The following is a 20,194-nucleotide window of genomic DNA, read 5'->3' as shown; positions in this document are numbered from 1 at the left end:
TTGAATATATGGAGAGTGGTATTCTGAATGTCATTGAGTGGCCCAGCCAGAGCCCGGACATGAACACGATCAAACGTCTCTGGAGAGACCTGAAAATAGCTGTGCAGCAACGCTCCCCATCCAACCTGACAGAGCTTGAGAGGATCTGCAGAGAAGAATTGGAGAAGCTCCCCAAATACAGTTGTGCCAAGCTTGTAGCGTCATACCCAAGAATACTTACATGTAAGGTGCTTCAACAAAGTACTGAGTAAACGATCTGAATACTTATGAAAATGTAATATTTAAAATAAAATAAAAATATCATTAGGCAAGGGCAATTTAAGTGTAGGAAACGACTATACAGCTTCTGTGCCACCAGTAAATACAAGTAGTAGTAGTAGTAGTAGTAGTAGTAGTAGTAGTAGTAGTATTAATCCCCCTGCACAGTCCCCACAGCCGGACAATTTTCTCACAGCTTCTGGAAAGAAATGTTATCGGCATGCTCAACCGGTGTCACTCATTCAGTGGATAGAAATGTTCAACCGGTTTTGCGTCGGAGTGAAAGCCCGAGCCTTCTCAGGACTCTTCTGCACCCGTTACGTGGTCTGAGCTGTCGAATCCTCCCACCATTTAGCTCTGACAAATTGAAAATCCTAGTCATTGGTGACTCCATTACCCGTAATATTAGACTTAAAAATAATCATCCAGCAATCATACATTGTTTACCAGGAGGCAGGGCTACTGGCGTGAAGGCTAATCTGAAGATGGTGCTGGCTGAGGCTAAACCTGTGAGTGTAGATGGTATAGGCACCAACGTCGGCACCAATGATCTAGGGTGAAAGTCAGAGGTCACCAAGCACAACATAACTTCATTGTTTAACTTAGCTAGAAAGATGTGTTGGCATCGAATAATTGTCTCTGGCCCCCTTCCAGTTAGCGGGAGTGATGAGCTCTATAGCAGACTCGCACAAGTCAATCGCTGGTTGACAACTGTTTTCTGCCACTCCCAAAATATAGAATTAGTAGATAACTGGCCCTCTTTCTGTGACTCCCCCACAAACAGGACCAAGCCAGGCCTGCTGAGGATTGCCGGACTCCATCTTAAATTCTCAGACAACCCAAAGATTCCTTGATGCCCTTCCAGACTCCCTCCACCTACCCATGGACGTTGGACAACAAAAATCTGTTAACCACCTCACCGAGGATCTATACTTAACCTTGTATAATACCCTAGATGCAGTCGCACCTCTAAAAACAAAAAAAAATCTAGCTAGCTTCCTGGTATACAGAAAATACCCGAGCCCTGAAGCAAGTTTCCATGAAATTGGAAAGGAAATAGCGCTTCACCAAATTGGAAGTCTTCCGACTATCTTGGAAAGATAGTACTGTGTAATATCGAAGATCCCTCACTGCTGCTCGATCAGCATACTTTTTAAAATATTTATTTTATTTTTAAATTTTACTCCCTTTTCCCCAATTTCGTGGTGTCCAATTGCTAGTAATTACTATCTTGTCTCATCGCTACAACTCCCGTACGGGCTCGGGAGAGACGAAGGTCGAAAGCCATGCGTCCTCCGAAGCACAACCCAACCAAGCCGCACTGCTTCTTAACACAGCGTGCCTCCAACCCGGAAGCCAGCCGCACCAATGTGTCGGAGGAAACACCGTGCACCTGGCCCCCTTGGTTAGCGCGCACTGCGCCCGGCCCGCCACAGGAGTCGCTGGTGCGCGATGAGACAAGGATATCCCTACCGGCCAAACCCTCCCTAACCCGGACGACGCTAGGCCAATTGTGCGTCGCCCCACGGACCTCCAGGTTGCGGCCGGCTGCGACAGAGCCTGGGCGCGAACCCAGAGTCTCTGGTGGCACAGCTAGCGCTGCGATGCAGTGCCCTAGACCACTGCGCCACCCGGGAGGCGATCAGTCTACTTTTTAACCTGAGTTTAAAAACTATCCAACATTTATTTTTGATACTGTCGCAAAGCTAATGTAGTGTCTGACTATTATTAAATGTGAAGACTTATTTTAGCAAATCAATTCTCTATGTGTAATTATTATTACGTGATTAAACTAATCATGTCAATTTGAATTAACTAGGACATCGAGGCACCACGGGAAAATGTTGAGTCTATTTCTCGAATTGACTCTTCAGATATGTTCATATCTTATCAATTAATTATTATTACCTGTTAAGAGAATTATGTTCTCAATGTTCATAAACTGAACTTCAATTAAACTACTCGGTCTGTTACCAAGAAGGTGTAAGGTTCTTGTTGAAATGAAACAGACAGAGGCCAGTCTACAATAGTCAGAATGTTTATTTACGAGAGCTCTGCTTATCATTTCCTGTACATTGGCTTATATACCTCTCATTTCGTAATAAATGTCCCTCCTCCTCTCAGAGACAATGACAATATAGTTCACAAGTCTTCTCCTACTCATGCATTGCCTGCCACCTGTTATACAATCTACTACAAGCCCAAGGTTTCTCCCCTCCCTGGGTGGGGACAATGTCCTGTATGGAACACAGTAAAACAGCTTGTCTGTCGATAGCTCCTCTTATCATTTGTTTCACACTTGAACCCTGCTTACATACTAAAAAGGAACAAAAAGTCCTTGTTCTAATTCTGACAAACTAAGCACATCAGATTATAGTTTTATGATTATAATACATTTCATACAATTATATAGTTTCAGGGTGGAATATTTTTAGTCATTACCATTAAGCATATAATTCCCTTATCATTACCTCATCAGTTCTCATTACTGAACGTCGCAAAGCCTTGGATATCTGCATGAACCCTAGCCTAAATGATGAATCAGCGATATACAAATTGACTTAGTAAATAAATAATTAACTAACTAAATAATCACAGAAATACATAACAAACAAACAGTAGATATTGGTTACTAACACAATGCATTGATAAGTCCCTAGTGGACGAAGACAATATGATGGCTTGGAAGACAAAGGAAAGGGGTGGGGACAGAGAAAGAGCGGGAAAGACAAAATGGATTCACTACACACAGTTGATAACTATATTCATTGAAATGCTAATCCTTTGCACATGAATGGCCGCTCATTCGAGAATAATTTCAATGTATATATTTATGCCCCTCGGTCGTTGTTGTCCTCTCTGTTGGAATCGCCGGTCCGTCTGCTGGAGTGTCAGTTCATCAGAGTTTCTGGTTAACTTCCCCAGAAGTCACAATGTCCTTCGTGGTTGTAGCTTTCTCCGCGGCTCTGGATAGTGTCTCTTGTAATGGATACGTCAGGCCTACAGATGGTCGTTGCATAGAATAGATGCTTCCGCGGTTGTCGGTATTCTTGTACTAGACTTAAGTAATTTCCAGCTGCAGGCTAGTAATTATACGTCTAGGATTTTTTTCTCCCCAATTTTGTGGTGCCCAATTGGTAGTTACAGTCTTGTCCCATCGCTGCAACTCCCGTACGGACTCGGGAGAGGTGAAACTGCTTCTTGACACAACGCCCACTTATCCCGGAAGCCAGCCGCACCAATATGTTACAGGAAATACCGTACACCTGGCGACCATGTCAGGGTGCATTGCGCCCGGCCCACCACAGGAGTCGCTAGTGTGATGAGACAGGAATATACCTGCCGGCCAAACCCTCCCCTAACCCGGACAATGCTGGGTTAATTGTGCACCGCCCATGGGTCTCCCGATCGCGGCCGGCTGCGACAGTGCCTGAACTCGAACCAGGATGTCTAGTGGCACACCTAGCACTGTGATGCAATGTCTTAGACCACTGCGCCACTTGGGAGGCCCTTACAGCTATACATTTCAATGAAACATGGTGAAGCCCCAAAATTGCCATCCCTGGAAGCCTGTGTTTCTGACATAAGGAGGTGGATGGCGGAAAGGTTCAAATGGCCACCGGACTATTTACATTGACACCCCCCCTTCCCCTCCATTTGTTTTGTATACTGCTGCTACTCCCTGTTTATTATCTATGCATAGTCACTCCACCTACATGTACAAATTACCTAAACTAACCTGTACCCCCGCACACTGACTCGGTACTGGTACCCCCTGTATATAGCCTCGTTATTGTTATTTTATTGTGTTACTCTTTTATTATTTTCTACTTTCATTTATATGGTAAATGTTTTCTTAACTCTTCTTGAACTGCACTGTTGATTAAGGGCTTGTAAGTAAGCATTTCACGGTAAGGTCTACACTTGTTGTATTCGGCGCATGTGACAAATAAAGTTTGACTTGATTACTCTGGACTCTCTCATGACAAGCATACTGTATCAAAAATATTTTAAGGACAGCTTATTTTCCATCTTCATAACATTGCAAAAATCAGAAACCTTTTGTCCAAAGATTATGCAGAAAAGCTAATCCATGCTTTTCATACTTCTAAAGTAGATTACTGCAATGCTCTACTCTCCAGGTACCTGGATAAAGCACAAAATAAACTTCAGTTCTAAACATGGCTGCTAGAATCTTAACTAGAACCCCAAAATGTGATCATATTTCTCCAGTGCTAGCCTCTCTACACCGGCTTCCTGTTAAGGCTCGGCCTGATTTCAAGGTTTTACTGCTAACCTACAAAGCATTACATGGACTTGCTCCTACCTATCTCTACAATTTGGTCCTGCCGTACATACCCACATAAACGCTACGGTCACAAGATGCAGACCTCCTTATTGTTCCTAACATTTTTAAGCTAACAGCTGGAGGCAGGGCTTTCTCCAATATAATAAAATGTTTATGGAATGGTCTGCCGATCAATGTGAGAGATGCAGACTTGGTCTTGACTTTTAAGTCTTTACTGAAGACTCATCTCTTCAGTGGGTCTGATGATTGAGTGTAGTCTGGCCCAGAGGTGCGAAGGGGAACGGCAAGGCACTGGAGTGACAAACCACCCTTGCTGTTTCTGCCTGGCTGGCTCCCCTCTCTCCACTGCGATTCTCTGCCTCTGACCCTATTACGAGGGCTGAGTCACTGGCTTACTAGTGCTCTCCCATGCCGTCCCTAAGAGGGGTGCGTCACGTTGTGCCAGGCTTTTTTCGCCATACTCGACTTGAGTCCAGTTTTGTGCCCCCTCTGGCTTGTGTGATGGGGGAGATATTCGTGGGCTATACTCAGCCTTGTCACAGGGTAGTAAGTTGGTCTGTTGATATCCCTCTAGTGATGTGAGGGCTGTGCTTGGGCAAAGTAGGTAGGGTTATATCCTGCCTGGTTGGCAGTGACCGGGGGTATCGTCAGATGGGGCCAAAGTGTCCCCCTCCCCCTGTCTGTCTCCAGAGACTAATGCAGCATAGTTAATGTGCCAGTGTGATCTTAAGTATGCTCCGTCTAATTCTCCAATCTCTTTCGCTCTTTATCCCTTCCTGGAGGACCTGAGCCTTAGGACCATGCCTCAGGACTACCTGGGCTGAGGACTCCTGGCTGCCCCCGTCCCCAGTCCACCTGGTCGTGCTGCTGATCAAGTTTCTGCTGTTCTGGCTGCGGCTATGGAACCCTGACCTGTTCACCAGACATGCTACCTTGTCCCGGACATGCCTCTTTCTCCTTCTCCCTCTCTCTCTCAATGGGAAACATGTTTTCATTGCCAAAGCAAGTTAAAAAGATAAACAAAAGTGAAATAATCAATACAAAATGTACAGTAAACATTACACTCACAAACGTTCCAAAAGAATAAAGACATTTCAAATGTCATGTTATGTCTATATACAGTGTTATAATGATGTACAAATAGTTAAAGTACAAAAGGGAAAATAAAAAAACATAAATATAGGTTGTATTTACAATGGTGTTTGTTCTTCACTGGTTGCCCTTTTCTTGTGGCAAGAGGTCACAAATCTTGCTGCTATGATTGCACACTGTGGTACTTCACCCAATAGATATGGGAGATAATCAAAATTGGATTTGTTTTCCAATTCTTTGTGGGTCTGTGTAATGAGGGAAATATGTGTCTCTAATATGGTCATACATTTGGCAGGAGGTTAGGAAGTGCAGCTTAGTTTCCACCTCATTTTGTGGGCAGATTGCACATAGGCAGACCTGGCTCTCAAGAGAAGACAGGCTTTCTCAATAGCAAGGCTATGCTCACGGAGTCTGTACGATTTCCTTAATTTAGGGTCAGTCACAGTGGTCAGGTATTCTGCCACTGTGTACTCTCTGTTTAGGGCCAAATAGCATTATAGTTTGCTATGTTTTTTTGTAAATTCTTTCCAATGTGTCAAGTAATTATCTTTTTGTTTTCTCATGATTTGGTTGGGTCTAATTGTGTCCTGGGGCTCTGTGGGGTCTGTTTGTGTTTGTGAACAGAGCCCCAGGACCAGCTTGCTTAGGGGGCTCTTCTCCAGGTTAATTTCTCTGTAGATGATGGCTTTGTTATGGAAGTTTTGGGAATCGCTTCCTTTTAGGGGATTGTAGAATTGAACGGCTCTTTTCTGGATTTTGATTATTAGTGGGTATCGGCCTAATTCTGTTCTGCATGCATTATTTGGTGTTTAACGTTGTACACAGAAGATATTTTTGCAAAATTCTGCATGCAGAGTCTCAATTTGGTGTTTGTCCCGTTTTGTGAATTGTTGGTGAGGGGACCCCAGACCTCACAACCATAAAGGGCTATGGGTTCTATAACTGATTCAAGTATTTTCAGACAGATCCTAATTGATATGTCGAATTTTATGTTCCTTTTGATTGCATAGAAGGCCCTTCTTGCCTTGTCTCTCAGATCATTCACAGCTTTGTGGAAGTTACCTGTGGAGCTGATGTTTAGGCCGAGGTCTGTATAGTTTGTGCTCTAGGGCAATGGTGTCTTGATGGAATTTGTATGTGTGGTCCTGGCAACTGGACCTTTTTTGGAACACCATTATTTTTGTTTTACTGAGATTTACTTCTGCGCAGATGATCTAGGTGCTGCTATAGGCCCTCCTTGGTTGGGGATAGAAGTACCAGATCATCTGCAAACAGTAGACATTTGACTTCAGATTCTAGTAGGGTGAGGCCGGGTGCTGCAGACTGTTCTAGTGCCCTCGCCAATTCGTTGATATATATGTTGAAGAGGGTGGGGCTTAATCTGTCTCACCCCCCGGCCCTGTGAAAATAAATGTATGTGTTATTTAAACGCACTTGTTGTTTGTGTACATGGATTTGATAATGTCGTATGTTTTCCCCCAACACCACTTTCCATCAATTTGTATAGCAGATCCTCATGCCAAATTGAGTCTAAAGCTTTTTTTGAAATCAACAAAGCATGAGTAGACTTTGCCTTTGTTTGTTTGTCAATTTTTTTATTTAATTTTTTATTTCACCTTTATTTAACCAGGTAAGCTAGTTGAGAACAAGTTCTCATTTACAACTGTGACCTGGCCAAGATAAAGCAAAGCAGTGTGACAGAAACAACACAGAGTTACACATGGAATAAACAACCGTACACTCAATAACACAATAGAAAAAAAGAAAGTCTATATACAGTGTGTGCAAATGGCATGAGGAGGTAAGGCAATAAATAGGCCATAGTAGCAAAGTAATTACAATTTAGCAGATTAACACTGGAGTGATAGATGAGCAGATGATGAGCAGATGATGGTGTGTAAGTAGTGATACTGGTGTGCAAAAGCGCAGCAAAGTAAATAAAAACAATATGGGGATGAGGTAGGTAGATTGGGTGGGCTATTTACAGATGGACTATGTACAGCTGCAGCGATCGGTTAGCTGCTCAGATAACTGATTTTTAAAGTTAGTGAGGCAAATGTAAGTCTCCAGCTTCAGCGATTTTTGCAATTTGTTCCAGTCACTGGCAGCAGAGAACTGAAAGGAAAGGTGGCCAAAAGAGGTGTTGGCTTTGGGGCTGAACAGTGAGATATACCTGCTGGAGCGCGTGCTACGGGTGGGTGTTGTTATCGTGACAAGTGATCTGAGATAAGGCGGAGCTTTACCTAGCATAGACTTATAGATGACCTGGAGCCAGTGGGTCTGGCGACGAATATGTAGCGAGGGCAATCCGACTAGAGCATACAGGTCGCAGTGGTGGGTGGTATAAGGGGCTTTGGTAACAAAACAGATGGCACTGTGATAGACTACATCCAATTTGCTGAGTATAGCATTGGAAGCTATTTTGTAGATGACATCGCCGAAGTTGAGGATCGGTAGGATAGTCAGTTTTACTAAGGTAAGTTTGGCGGCATGCGTGAAGGAGGCTTTGTTGCGAAATAGAAAGCCGATTCTAGATTTGATTTTGGATTGGAGATGTTTGATATGAGTCTGGAAGGAGAGTTTACAGTCTAGTCAGACACCTAGGTATTTGTAGTTGTCCACGTATTCTAGGTCAGAACCGTCCAGAGTAGGGATGCTAGTCAGGCGGGCGGGTGCGGGCAGCGAACGGTTGAAAAGCATGCATTTGGTTTTACTAGCGTTTAAGAGCAGTTGGAGGCCACAGAAGGAATGTTGTATGGCATTGAAGCTTGTTTGGAGGTTAGTTAGCTTCTTATGGCTGCAATCCCGTTAACGGGATGATATGACAACAGCCAATGAAAGTGCAGGGCGCCAAAATTCAAAACAGAAATCTCATAATTAGAATTCCTCAGACATACATGTGTCTTATACCATTTTAAAGATAATCTTGTTGTTAATCCCACCAAAGTGTCCGATTTCAAATATGCTTTTCAGCGAAAGCACCACAAACGATTATGTTAGGTCACCACCAAGCCACAGAATAAGCACAGCCATTTTTCCAGCCAAAGATAGCAGTCACAAAAAGCACAAATAGAGATAAAATGAATCACTAACCTTTGATCTTCATCAGATGACACTCATAGGACTTCATGTTACACAATACATGTATGTTGTTTGATAAAGTTCATATTTTTATTTAAAAAATCGGAGTTTACATTGGCGTGTTACGTTCACTAGTTCCAAAAACATCCAGTGATTTTGCATAGCCACATCTATTCAACAGAAATACTCATCATAAATTTAGATGATAATACAATTTATACACATGGAATTATAGATATACCTCTCCTTAATGCAACCGCTGTGTCAGATTTCAAAAAAACTTTACGGAAAAAGCAAACCATGCAATAATCTGAGACGGCGCTTAGAACAATAGCCAAATAGCCGCCATGTTGGAGTCAACAGAAACCAGAAATTACATGATAAATATTCCCTTACCTTTGATCTTCATCAGAATGCACTCCCAGGAATCCCAGGTCCACAATAAATGCTTAATTTGTTCGATAATGTCTGTTATTTATGTCCAATTAGCTACTTTGGTTAGCGCGTTTGGTAAACAATTCCAAAGTCACGAAGCGCGTTCACTGAAACGTGACGAAATGTCCAAAAGTTCCGTAACAGTCAGTAGAAACATGTCAAACGATGTATTGAATCAATCTTTAGAATGTTGTTAACATAAATCTTGAATAACGTTCCAACCGGGGAATTACATTGACTTCAGATGAGCGATGGAACGGAGCTCACTCCCATGTGAAAGCGCATAGTCAAAGAATGGTCACCTCATGGCAGTGGTGACTAATTATTCTCTCATTCGGCCCCCCTTCACAGTAGAGTCATCAGACAAAGTTCTACAGACTGTTGACATCTAGTGGAAGCCGTAGGAAGTGCAAACCCATTCATATCTCGCTGTGATTTCAATGGGATCTTGGTTGAAAATCCACCAGCCTCAGAATTTCCACTTCCGGTTTGGATTTTTTCATATGAGTTCTGTTATGCTCACAGACATAATTCAAACAGTTTTAGAAACTTCAGAGTGTTTTCTATCCAATACTAATAATATTATGCATATATTAGCAACTATGACTGAGGAGCAGGCCGTTTACTCTGGGCACCTCTGTGCACCTTTCATCCAAGCTACTCAATACTGCCCCTGCAGCCATAAGAAGTTAACAAAGTGTCCAAAGAAGGGCCAGATGTATACAGAATGGTGTCGTCTGAGTAGAGGTGGATCAGGGAATCACCCGCAGCAAGAGCGACATCGTTGATATATACAGAGAATAGAGTCGGCCCGAGAATTGAACCCTGTGGCACCCCCATAGAGACTGCCAGAGGTCCGGACAACAGGCCCTCCGATTTGACACACTGAACTCTGTCTGCAAACTAGTTGGTGAACCAGGCGAGGCAGTCAATTGAGAAACCAAGGCTATTGAGTCTGCCGATAAGAATACGGTGATTGACAGAGTCAAAAGGCTTGGCCAGGTCGATGAAGACGGCTGCACAGTACTGTCTTTTATCGATGCCGGTTATGATATCGCTTAGTACCTTGAGCGTGGCTTCCAGCTCGGAAACCGGATTGCACAGCGGAGAAGGTACAGTGGGATTCGAAATGGTCAGTGATCTGTTTATCAACTTGGCTTTCAAAGACTTTAGAAAGGCAGGACAGGATGGATATAGGTCTATAACATTTTGGGTCTAGAGTTTCACCCCCTTTGAAGAGGGGGCTGACCGTGGCAGCTTTCCAATCTTTAGGGATCTCGGACGATACGAAAGAGAGGTTGAACAGACTGGTAATAGGGGTTGCAACAATGGCGGCGGATAATTTTAGAAAGAGAGGGTCCAGATTGTCTACCCCAGCTGATTTGTACGGGTCCAGGTTTTGCAGCTCTTTCAGAACATCAGCGATCTGGATTTGGGTGAAGGAGAAGCGGGGGGAGGCTCGGGCAAGTAGCTGCGGAGTGTGCGGAGCTGTTGGCCGGGGTTGAGGTAGCCAGGAGGAAAGCATAGCCAGCCGTAGAGAAATGCTTATTGAAATGTTCGATTATCATGGATTTATCGGTGGTAACCGTGTTACCTAGCCTCAGTGCAGTGGGCAGCTGGGAGGAGGTGCTCTTGTTCTCCATGGACTTTACAGTGTCCCAAAACATTTTGGAGTTAGAGCTACAGGATGCAAATTTCTGTTTGAAAAAGCTAGCCTTTGCTTCCCTGACTGACTGTGTGTATTGGTTCCTGACTTCCCTGAACAGTTGCATATCGCAGGGACTATTCGATGCTATTGCAGTCCGCCACAGGATGTTTTTGTGCCTGTCAAGGGCAGTCAGATCTGGAGTGAACCAAGGACTATATCTGTTCTTAGTTCTACATTTTTTGAAAGGGGCTTGCTTATTTAAGATGGTGAGGAAATTCCTTTTAAAGAACGACCAGGGATCCTCGACTGACGGGATGAGGTCAATATCATTCCAGGAAACCCGGGCCAGGTCGATTAGAAAGGCCTGCTCGCAGAAGTGTTTTAGAGAGCGTTTGACAGTGATGAGGGGTGGTCGTTTGACCGTGGACCCATAGCGGATGCAGGCAATGAGGCAGTGATCGCTGAGATCCTGATTGAAAACAGCAGAGGTGTATTAGGCGGGCAAGTTGGTCAGGATAATATCTATGAGGGTACCCATGTTAACGGATTTAGGGTTGTACCTGTTGGTTTCCTTTAATTTGTGTGAGATTGAGGGCATTTTAGATTAGATTGTAGGACTGCTGGGGTGTTAAGCATATCCCAGTTTAGGTCACCTAACAGAACGAACTCTGAAGATAGATGGGGGGCAATCAATTCACATATGGTGTCCAGGGCACAGATGGGAGCTGAGGGGGGTCTATAACAGGTGGCAACAGTGAGAGACTTATTTCTGGAGAGATTAATTTTTTTAATTAGAAGCTCGAACTGTTTGGGCATAGACCTGGAAAGTATGACAGAACGTTGCAAGCTATCTCTGCAGTAGATTGCAACTCCTCCCCCTTTGGCAGTTCTATCTTGACGGAAAATGTTGTAGTTTGGTATGGAAATCTCAGAATTTTTGGTGGCCTTCCTAAACCAGGATTCAGACACGGCAAGGACATCAGGGTTGGCGGAGTGGGCTAAAGCAGTGAGTAAAACAAACTTAGGGAGGAGGCTTCTGATGTTAACATGCATGAAACCAAGGCTTATTCGATTACAGAAGTCAACAAATGAGAGTGCCTGGGGACATGCAGGGCCTGGGTTAGCCTCCACATTTACCCGAGGAACAGAGGAGGAGTAGGATGAGGGTATGGCTAAAGGCTAGCAAAACTGGTCGTCTAGTGCATTGGGGACAGAGAAAAAAAGGAGCAAATTTCTGGGCATGGTAGAATAGATTCAGGGCATAATGTGCAGACAGGGGTATGGTGGGGTGCGGGTACAGTGGAGGTAAGCCCAGGCACTAAGTGATGATAAGAGAGGTTGTATCTCTGGACACACTGGTTATACTGGGTGAGGTCACCGCATGTGTGGGAGGTGGGACAAAGGAGGTATCTGAGGCATGTACAGTGGGACTAGGGGCTCCGCAGTATACTAAAACAATGGTAACTATCCTAAACAACAGTATACAAGGCATATTGACATTTGAGAGAGACATAAAGCGAGGCATAAAGCAATCACAGGTGTTGATTGGGAGAGCTAGCTAAGACAACAACGGGTAAGACAACAACAGCTAATCAGCTAAGACAACAACAACAGGTAAAATGGCGATGAATGGGCAGAGAGGGTCGGTTAACTACACACAGGGCCTGAGTTCGGGGCTAGGGCCGACAGCTAAACAAAGATAAACAAAGTGGAGTACCGTGATAAATGAACAGTCCAGCAGGCATCAGCTATGTAGCCAAGTGATCATAGGGTCCAGTGTTCAGCAATAGATGGAACAGGGAAGCTGCGGGGTAGTCGTTGCTACGCTAGCACGCGGGAGACACGACGTTCCAAGTTAGCAGGCCGGGGTAGGGAGAAGCGTCTGCTCCGACGTCCGGCAAAGGCCGGTTGAAGGCACAGCTGATGGAATTATGTCTGCGACCAGTCGTGGTGGTACGGCGGGGTGCCGTGTCGACAAAGGGACCGGGCCAGATGGCGAAAGAGGTATTGTAGTTGTGGTAATTTAGTTTGCTAGCCGGGAGATGCACCTTGCTCAGGGCTAGCTTCGGGGCTGGGTAATTCAGTGGCAGCTAGCTAGCTGTGATGATCAATGGTCCAGGGTTTACGGCACGAATCCTGCGTTGTAGTGGAGAAAAACAGCCCAAGGCTGGCAGGTATTATCCAGGTTAAAAAACGGCTGGTGCCTGAGCAGAGGGTAAAGGCCGCTAGCAGTGGCTAACAATGACTAAATAGCTAGTAGCTAATTAGCTGGCTAGCTTCTGATGAAAGTTTTGGCTATAAGGTCTAAAGAAAATTGCGGATCCGTGTCACATTGAGTGAGGTGGGTTACCGGAAGGTATATTTAATTTAAAAATGGAAAAAGAGATTGAAAAATAAATTGGAATATATACCAAAAAAAAAGAAAAATACAAAAAGTAAACGAGAGGACAACAAACCACGTCTGCACTGCTACGCCATCTTGGTTTCTAGGATGGGTGCAGGGTGAATACGTGGTCTATCGTATGGTAATTTGGTAAAAAGCCAATTTGACATTTGCTCAGTACATTGTTTTTGCTGAGGAAGTGTACGAGTCTGCTGTTAATGATAATGCAGAGGATTTTCCCAAGGTTGCTGTTGATGCATATCCCACGGTAGTTATTGGGGTCTAATTTGTCTCCACTTTTGTGGATTGGGGTGATCAGTCCTTGGTTCCAAATATTGGGGAAGATGCCAGCGTTGAGGATTATGTTAAAGAGTTTAAGTACAGCCAATTGGAATTTGTGGTCTGTATATTTTATAATTTCATTTAGGATACCATCAACCCCACAGGCCTTTTTGGTTTGGGGGCTTTGCATTTTGTCCTGTAGTTCATTCAATCTAGTTGGAGAATCCAGTGGGTTCTAGTAGTCTTTAATGGTTGATAGTAAGATTTGTATTTGATCATGTATATGTTTTTTCTGTTTGTTCTTTGTTATAGAGCCAAAAAGATTGGAGAAGTGGTTTATCCATTCTCTTTGTGTTGTTGTTCGTTTACAGTTTTCCAATTTTCCCAGAAGTGGTTAGATTCTATGGATTCTTCAGTTACATTGAGCTGATTTCTGATGTGCCGTTCCTTCTTTTTCCGTAGTGTATTTCTGTATTGTTTTATTGATTCACCATAGTGAAGACATAGGCTTTCAGGGTCTCTATGTTTTTGGTTGGATAGGTTTCTCAATGTCTTTCTTAAGTTTTTGCATTCTTCATCAAAGCATTTGACATTGTTGTTAATTTTCTTAGGTTGTCTGCTTGAAATGTTTTGATAGGGAAGCTGAGTGGTCAAATATACTGTTTAGGTTTTCTACTGCCAAGTTTACACCTTATTCTATCTTTTTGCAGAAGAGCTCAAGAGCTCACTACCTCTCATTACCTCTCTGTTCCTTTTCTCCCTCTTTACCGCACCTGCTGTCTCGACCTCTGAATGCTCGACTATGAAAAGCCAACTGACATTTACTCCTAAGGTGCTGACCTGTTGCACCCTCTACAACCACTGTGATTATTATTTGACCCTCCTGGTTATCTATGAACGTTTGAACATCTTGAAGAATGATCTGGCCTTAATGGCCATGCAGTCCTATAATCTCCCCTGGCACAGCAAGAAGAGGACTGGCCACCCCTCAGAGCCTGGTTCCTGTCTAGGTTTCTTCCTAGGTTCCAGCCTTTATAGGAAGTTTTTCCTAGCCACCGTGCTTCTATATCTGTATTGCTTGCTGTTTGGGGTTTTACGCTAGGTTCTGTATAAGCACTTTATGACATCTGTTGATGTAAAAATGGCTTTATAAGTAAATGTTATTTGTAAACAGAAGACGGACGCCACAAACTTGCTGTCACTGAAAAATACTGTCGGCTGCAACTGTGTTAAAACTGGTTAAAACAGTGTACAGTAAGTGTGTATTTTGCATTTGTGAAATTATTTTGAGATATGAAAGTAGAGGGATTTATGTTGATAGAATCATACTGCAATTGAGAATCGATTCACGTTTAGATGGAGCATTTGGCTGTTTTGGTTTCCTGAACCAATTCACCTTTAAATAGAACCTTTAAGGTCTTTGGACTATAAGGAGTAACGTTATGCTCCTTTAGTCCATTATTGGGCTAGGTATTACTGCATTATTGGAGCTAGAAACACAAGCATTTCACTGCAAATCTGTGAATCTGTGTACGCCACCAATCAATGTAGATTTGATTATGATTTGTGCAATAACCACGTTTCTATCCAGTTTTTATGCGAGTAAAGCCATACCATATTAAAAAAAAATTAAATCACGACAGCTGTGATGGAAAAAGGAAGTTTTGGTACAATTTTATAAATGCCAACAGATAATTTGTTCGTGCGACATGGTGGAATTTTTTGCATTGGTAAAATTAATAATGTGACAAATTATGGTGGAAAAGCTTTTATGGCCAATTACCATCATATCGAAGTAAACTTGGAGTTTGGAGGTGGAGCAATTGAAGTCCTGGTGTTTGTGATGCTCGGCATTTGGTGCGACGCAGAACCAGTGTTGAGCGTTGTGAAACAGAGGAGTCATTGTAAAGTCGTTTTGAGTCAGAGTCTCTACCCGACAAAGTCATGTTAGGATATATCAGTTATCCTGTTAGAGCTTTTGCACCAAATCCACTGCACTGTTTTAGGTGCAATATTTATGGTCATGTCGCAGCAGTTTGTAGGAGGGAGATTCCAAGATGTGGGAAGTGTGCAGGAGGGAATGGGATAGAGGATTGTGTAATTTATATGCATAAAGTTGTTTGTGTCAACTGCCCATGTTGCTGAGAATCGGAAGTGTCCGGTGCGAGACAGGCAGGTTGAGGTGCTAGAGTCAGAGTAGTGCATGCTTAAACATGCTTAAACCACCTGACCAAATCCTAAAGCAATGGGACTCCTTAAATCTTTCTCAGATTATTACCAATCCCACAAGGTATGACTCCAAACACCCAGAAAAGCCTCCTCTTCTTTATGTTATCCTCACAAATAATCCTGATAGGTATCAGTCTGGTGTTTTCTGTAATGACCTTAGTTATCACTGTTTAACAGCCTGTGTTCGTAATGGCTGTTCAGTGAAACGACCTGTCCTGATTTGTCATAGACACTTGCTAAAAAACTTTCATGAGCAAGCCTTCCTTCATGAACTGGCCTCTGTAAAATGGTATAGAATCAGCTCTGTCGAAGACGCTTGGACCTTCTTTTTTGATATTTTCAGTGGTATTGTTAACAAACACTACCCCATAAAGAAAATTTGAATTAAAAACAGGTTCAGCCCCTGGTCAGCCCCTGGTTCGAACCGTGATCTTGCAGAGTTACTCCACCTCAAGAATTGCATTTGGCGAAAGGCTCGGCACACGCATACTGAGGCTGACTGGCTCTCGTTCAGGCAAATGATAAATAAGTGCGCTCAGGCTATCCGGAAGGCCAAAGTTAGTTACTTTAAGGAGCAGTTCTCCCTCTGTGGGTCTAACCCCAAGAAGTTCTGGAAAACGGATAAAGACCTGGAGAATAAACCATCCTCCTCACAGCTGCCCATGTCCCTTAATGTTGATGATGTGGTTGTTACTGACAAGAAGCACATGGCTGAGCTCTTTAAATCACTTCATTAAGTTTGGATTCCTATTTGACTCAGCCATGCCTCCTTGCCCGTCCAACATTTCCTCATCTCCCACCCCTTCTAATATGAATATCCCCGATGTTTCTCCCTCTTCTTCACTTGCCCCGCAACAAAGTTTCTCCCTGCAGGCAGTCACTGAATCCGAGGTGCTAAAGGAGCTCCTGAAACTTGACCCCAAAAAAACATCTGGGTCAGATGGTTTAGATCCTTTCTTGTTTAAAACTTCTTATGGCTGGGGGCAGTATTGAGTAGCTTGGATGAATAAGGTGCCCAGAGTAAACTGCCTGCTACTCATGCCCAGTTGCTAATATATGCATATTATTAGTAGATTTGGATAGAAAACACTCTGAAGTTTCTAAAACTGTTTGAATGATGAAGAACTCATATGGCAGGCAAAAACCTGAGAAAAAATCCAACCAGGAAGTGGTAAATCTGAGGTTTGTAGGTTTTCAACTCATCGCCTATCGAAGACAGTGGAATATTGGTCATATTGCACTTCCTAAGGCTTCCACTAGATGTCAACAGTCTTTAGAACCTTGTTTGATGCTTCTACTGTGAAGGAGGGGGGAATGAGGGCTCTTTGAGTCATGGGTCTGGCAGAGTGCCATGAGCTGACCAGGTGCGTTCACGTGAGAGAGTTAGCTTGCGTTCCATTGCATTTCTGAAGACTAAGGAATTCTCCGGTTGGAACATTATTGAAGATTTATGTTAAAAACATCCTAAAGATTGATTCTATACTTTGTTTGACATGTTTCTACGAACTGTAATATGACTTTTCGTCTGAACTTTCGCAAGGACTTGCCCGCGCGTCGTGAGTTTGGATTGTGTACTGAACGCGCGAACAAAAAGGAGGTATTTGGACATAAATGATGGACTTTGGAACAAATCAAGTATTTATTGTGGAACTGGGATTCCTGGGAGTGCATTCTGATGAAGATGATCAAAGGTAAATGAATATTTATAATGCTATTCTGACATCTGTTGACTCCACAACATGGCGGATATCTTCAGGGCTTGTTTGGGCTCTGAGCGCTGTACTCAGATTATAGCATGGTGTGCTTTTTCTGAAATCAGATTTTTTAAAAATCTGACAGCGGTTGCATTAAGGAGAGGTTTATCTAAAGTTCCATGTATAATACTTGTATCTTTTATCAATGTTTATTATGAGTATCTCTGTAAATTGATGTGGCTCTCTGCAAAATCACCGAATGTTTTGGAGGCAAAACATTACTGAACATAACGAGCCAATATAAACTGAGATTTCGGATTTTTGTAAACTGAGATTTTGGACAATTTTTTTTATTTTGGATATAAATATGAACTTTATCGAACAAAACATACATGTATTGTGTAACATGAAGTCCTATGAGTGTCATCTGATGAAGATCATCAACGGTTAGTGATTAATTTTCTCTATTTCTGATTTTTGTGACTCCTCTCTTTGGCTGGAAAAATGGCTGTGTTTTTCTGTGAATAGGTGCTGACCTAACATAATGATATGTTGTGCTTTCGTCGTAAAGCCTTTTTGAAATCGGACACGGTGGTGGGATTAACAACAAGTTTATCTTTAAAATGGTGTAAAATACTTGTATGTCTGAGGAATTCTAATTATGAGATTTCTGTTGTTTTGAATTTGGCGCCCTGCACTTTCACTGGCTGTTGTCATATCGATCCCGTTAACAGGATCCCAGCCATAAGAAGTTTTAAGGTTGCTGCCCCTGTCATCGCAAAGCCTATCTCTGACCTTTTTAACCTGTCTCTCCTTTCTGGGGAGGTTCCTGTTTCTTGGAAGGCAGCCACGGTTCGTCCTTTATTTAAAGGGGGAGATCAAGCTGATCCTGAATGTTATAGGTCTATTTCTATTTTGCAGTGTTTATCAAAATTGTTGGAAAAATTGTCAATAATCAACTGACTGGCTTACTTGATGTCTATAGTATTCACTCTGGTATGCAATCTGGTTTCCGCTAAATAAAGGTTAAATATAAAAAAATATATTTAAAAAAGTGCAGTAGGTGTCGTATGCTGAGGCAGTGAAGAAAGTAGAGGAGGATGGGTCAAGAGTGAGGGATCCTGAGTGGATCCCTGTGTGTTGTAGAGAGATAGGACAATGAGTGATATGTGCTTCATTAAGGTTGGCTTCTTAGCATTCATAGCAATGGTTATCAACTGTACCGCAAAAATGGAACGTAAATCCCAGAAAACATATGTTGTGGTGGCAGATGCAGAGAAGTATTTGGGTATACGAGATTGGACTTCAGAAGAGTTACAGGGTGTGTTGAGTGGTTGTGTCCCGTCCTCCCAGGCTATTGTGATGGTGCAGGAGTAGATAGGGTCAAAGTAGGTGAATGGGGTAGTGGGTTTTTAATGGGTGTATGGTTAATTTGAAGGGTGTTTTATTTTTGTTTCCCATTTCCAAATGGGGGCGTTAATGCAACATATTGAACGCCAACCGCAGTTAAACTCCAAAGAAGAAGAAACTTGGGAGTCACGCGATATGGTGTGTTGTCCTCCCCACTACGACTCGGTCTTGGCTAGAAGGGATCCAGAATGTGTCAAATTAAAGTCATATTGACGTTTCGTAGCAGGTTAAGATAATTTACGCAACAGGTTAGGATACTTAACGTAGCAGTTTAGGATAATTCGGTAAGGTTAGGAAAAGGGTTAGCTAAAAACAAATATTTTTCCGTTAATTCTAGCTCGATCCCTTCTAGCCATGACCCTACTACTCGAGAAACCATGACGTTTATTTAAACTATAGATGAAATAGATTATGATGAACTTCACAGGGCGGTGAAAGTGCATTGTGCTCTTCATGCTGCTTTCCAATAAATATAGAGGGTCTTATTCTGATGACACGATGCTCGACTACCGTTTGACAAAGAAAAATAGTATCGCTCTTATCATGACAATACAGAGCCTAGCCGCACTCTTATCTGCGATCTTTGGCTAGAGCGCACGCGCCAAGGTAGGCAGCTTTGCTATGTAATGCAACAGTTTTTGTTGGAAAACTATCGGAAGAGTTGAAAATGTGATGGAAACATATTGAAATTCATATTTTTATTCGGTACCTGAAAACGTAAGTGAAAAAATGTATGTTGTGTGCACTAAATACGTCATCACGCACTGATTTTTATCCGCAAAAAGTCAATTTTGTGGAAACACTTCACTGGTGGGAAAATGTGCATATTTTCTTTTTGCGTGTTCGAGAATTCCGCGTTCAAAATAACTGGGAACTCGGAAATCTCCGACCTCCGACTTTAGTGCGTTCAAAACAACTGTTTACTCGAGGGAAAAAAACGAAGTCCGACTGGGAAAAATCGATTTGAATGTTCATCCAAATCGAGCCTCTTTCTAGAGCTCCGACTTTCCGACCTGAAGATCACTGACGTCATGATTTGATCCCGTATTTTTCCTAGTTGCCAGTTGTTTTGAACGCAGCACTAGCTATTCAAACCAACTGTGTCGGTCAATTTGGTGAATGTCTTCATGTAATTTTTATTGATACAGAATCTTATTTCTTATCAACCACCAACATAACTGCAATTTCAGCAGAAAGTGGGTCTTCAATGTATCAGTCAGAGATACGTGATTTCATTAAATTAGCGGGGGTTTTTCTACCCAAAAAAGTATCTTCTCACCTGTAGTTGTATGACGCCCTGAAATCCCTGACTGCAAAACCATGTAAACAATATTTTTTCGGGATAGCCAAGAGCTAGATCACGGTAAGATGAT

The 20,194-nt window shown here is 42.8% G+C and overlaps 1 protein-coding gene across 1 annotated transcript in view; it reads left to right on the top strand.

Annotated features, from left to right (window-relative positions):
• Nucleotides 1-19,428: 19,428 nt before the first annotated feature.
• Nucleotides 19,429-20,194, top strand: part of LOC120017710 (zinc transporter 6-like) — a 91,205-nt gene continuing 90,439 nt past the window's right edge. Inside the window, exon 1 of the mRNA XM_038960655.1 lies at nucleotides 19,429-19,538. The gene's annotated coding sequence lies outside the window, so the exon portion shown is untranslated. The remainder of the gene's footprint in view (nucleotides 19,539-20,194) is intronic.

This window comes from Salvelinus namaycush, chromosome 22 (assembly GCF_016432855.1).
Source record: "Salvelinus namaycush isolate Seneca chromosome 22, SaNama_1.0, whole genome shotgun sequence".
In the NCBI taxonomy this organism is placed as follows: domain Eukaryota; kingdom Metazoa; phylum Chordata; class Actinopteri; order Salmoniformes; family Salmonidae; genus Salvelinus; species Salvelinus namaycush.
This window is presented reverse-complemented; position numbering and strand designations above follow the sequence as displayed.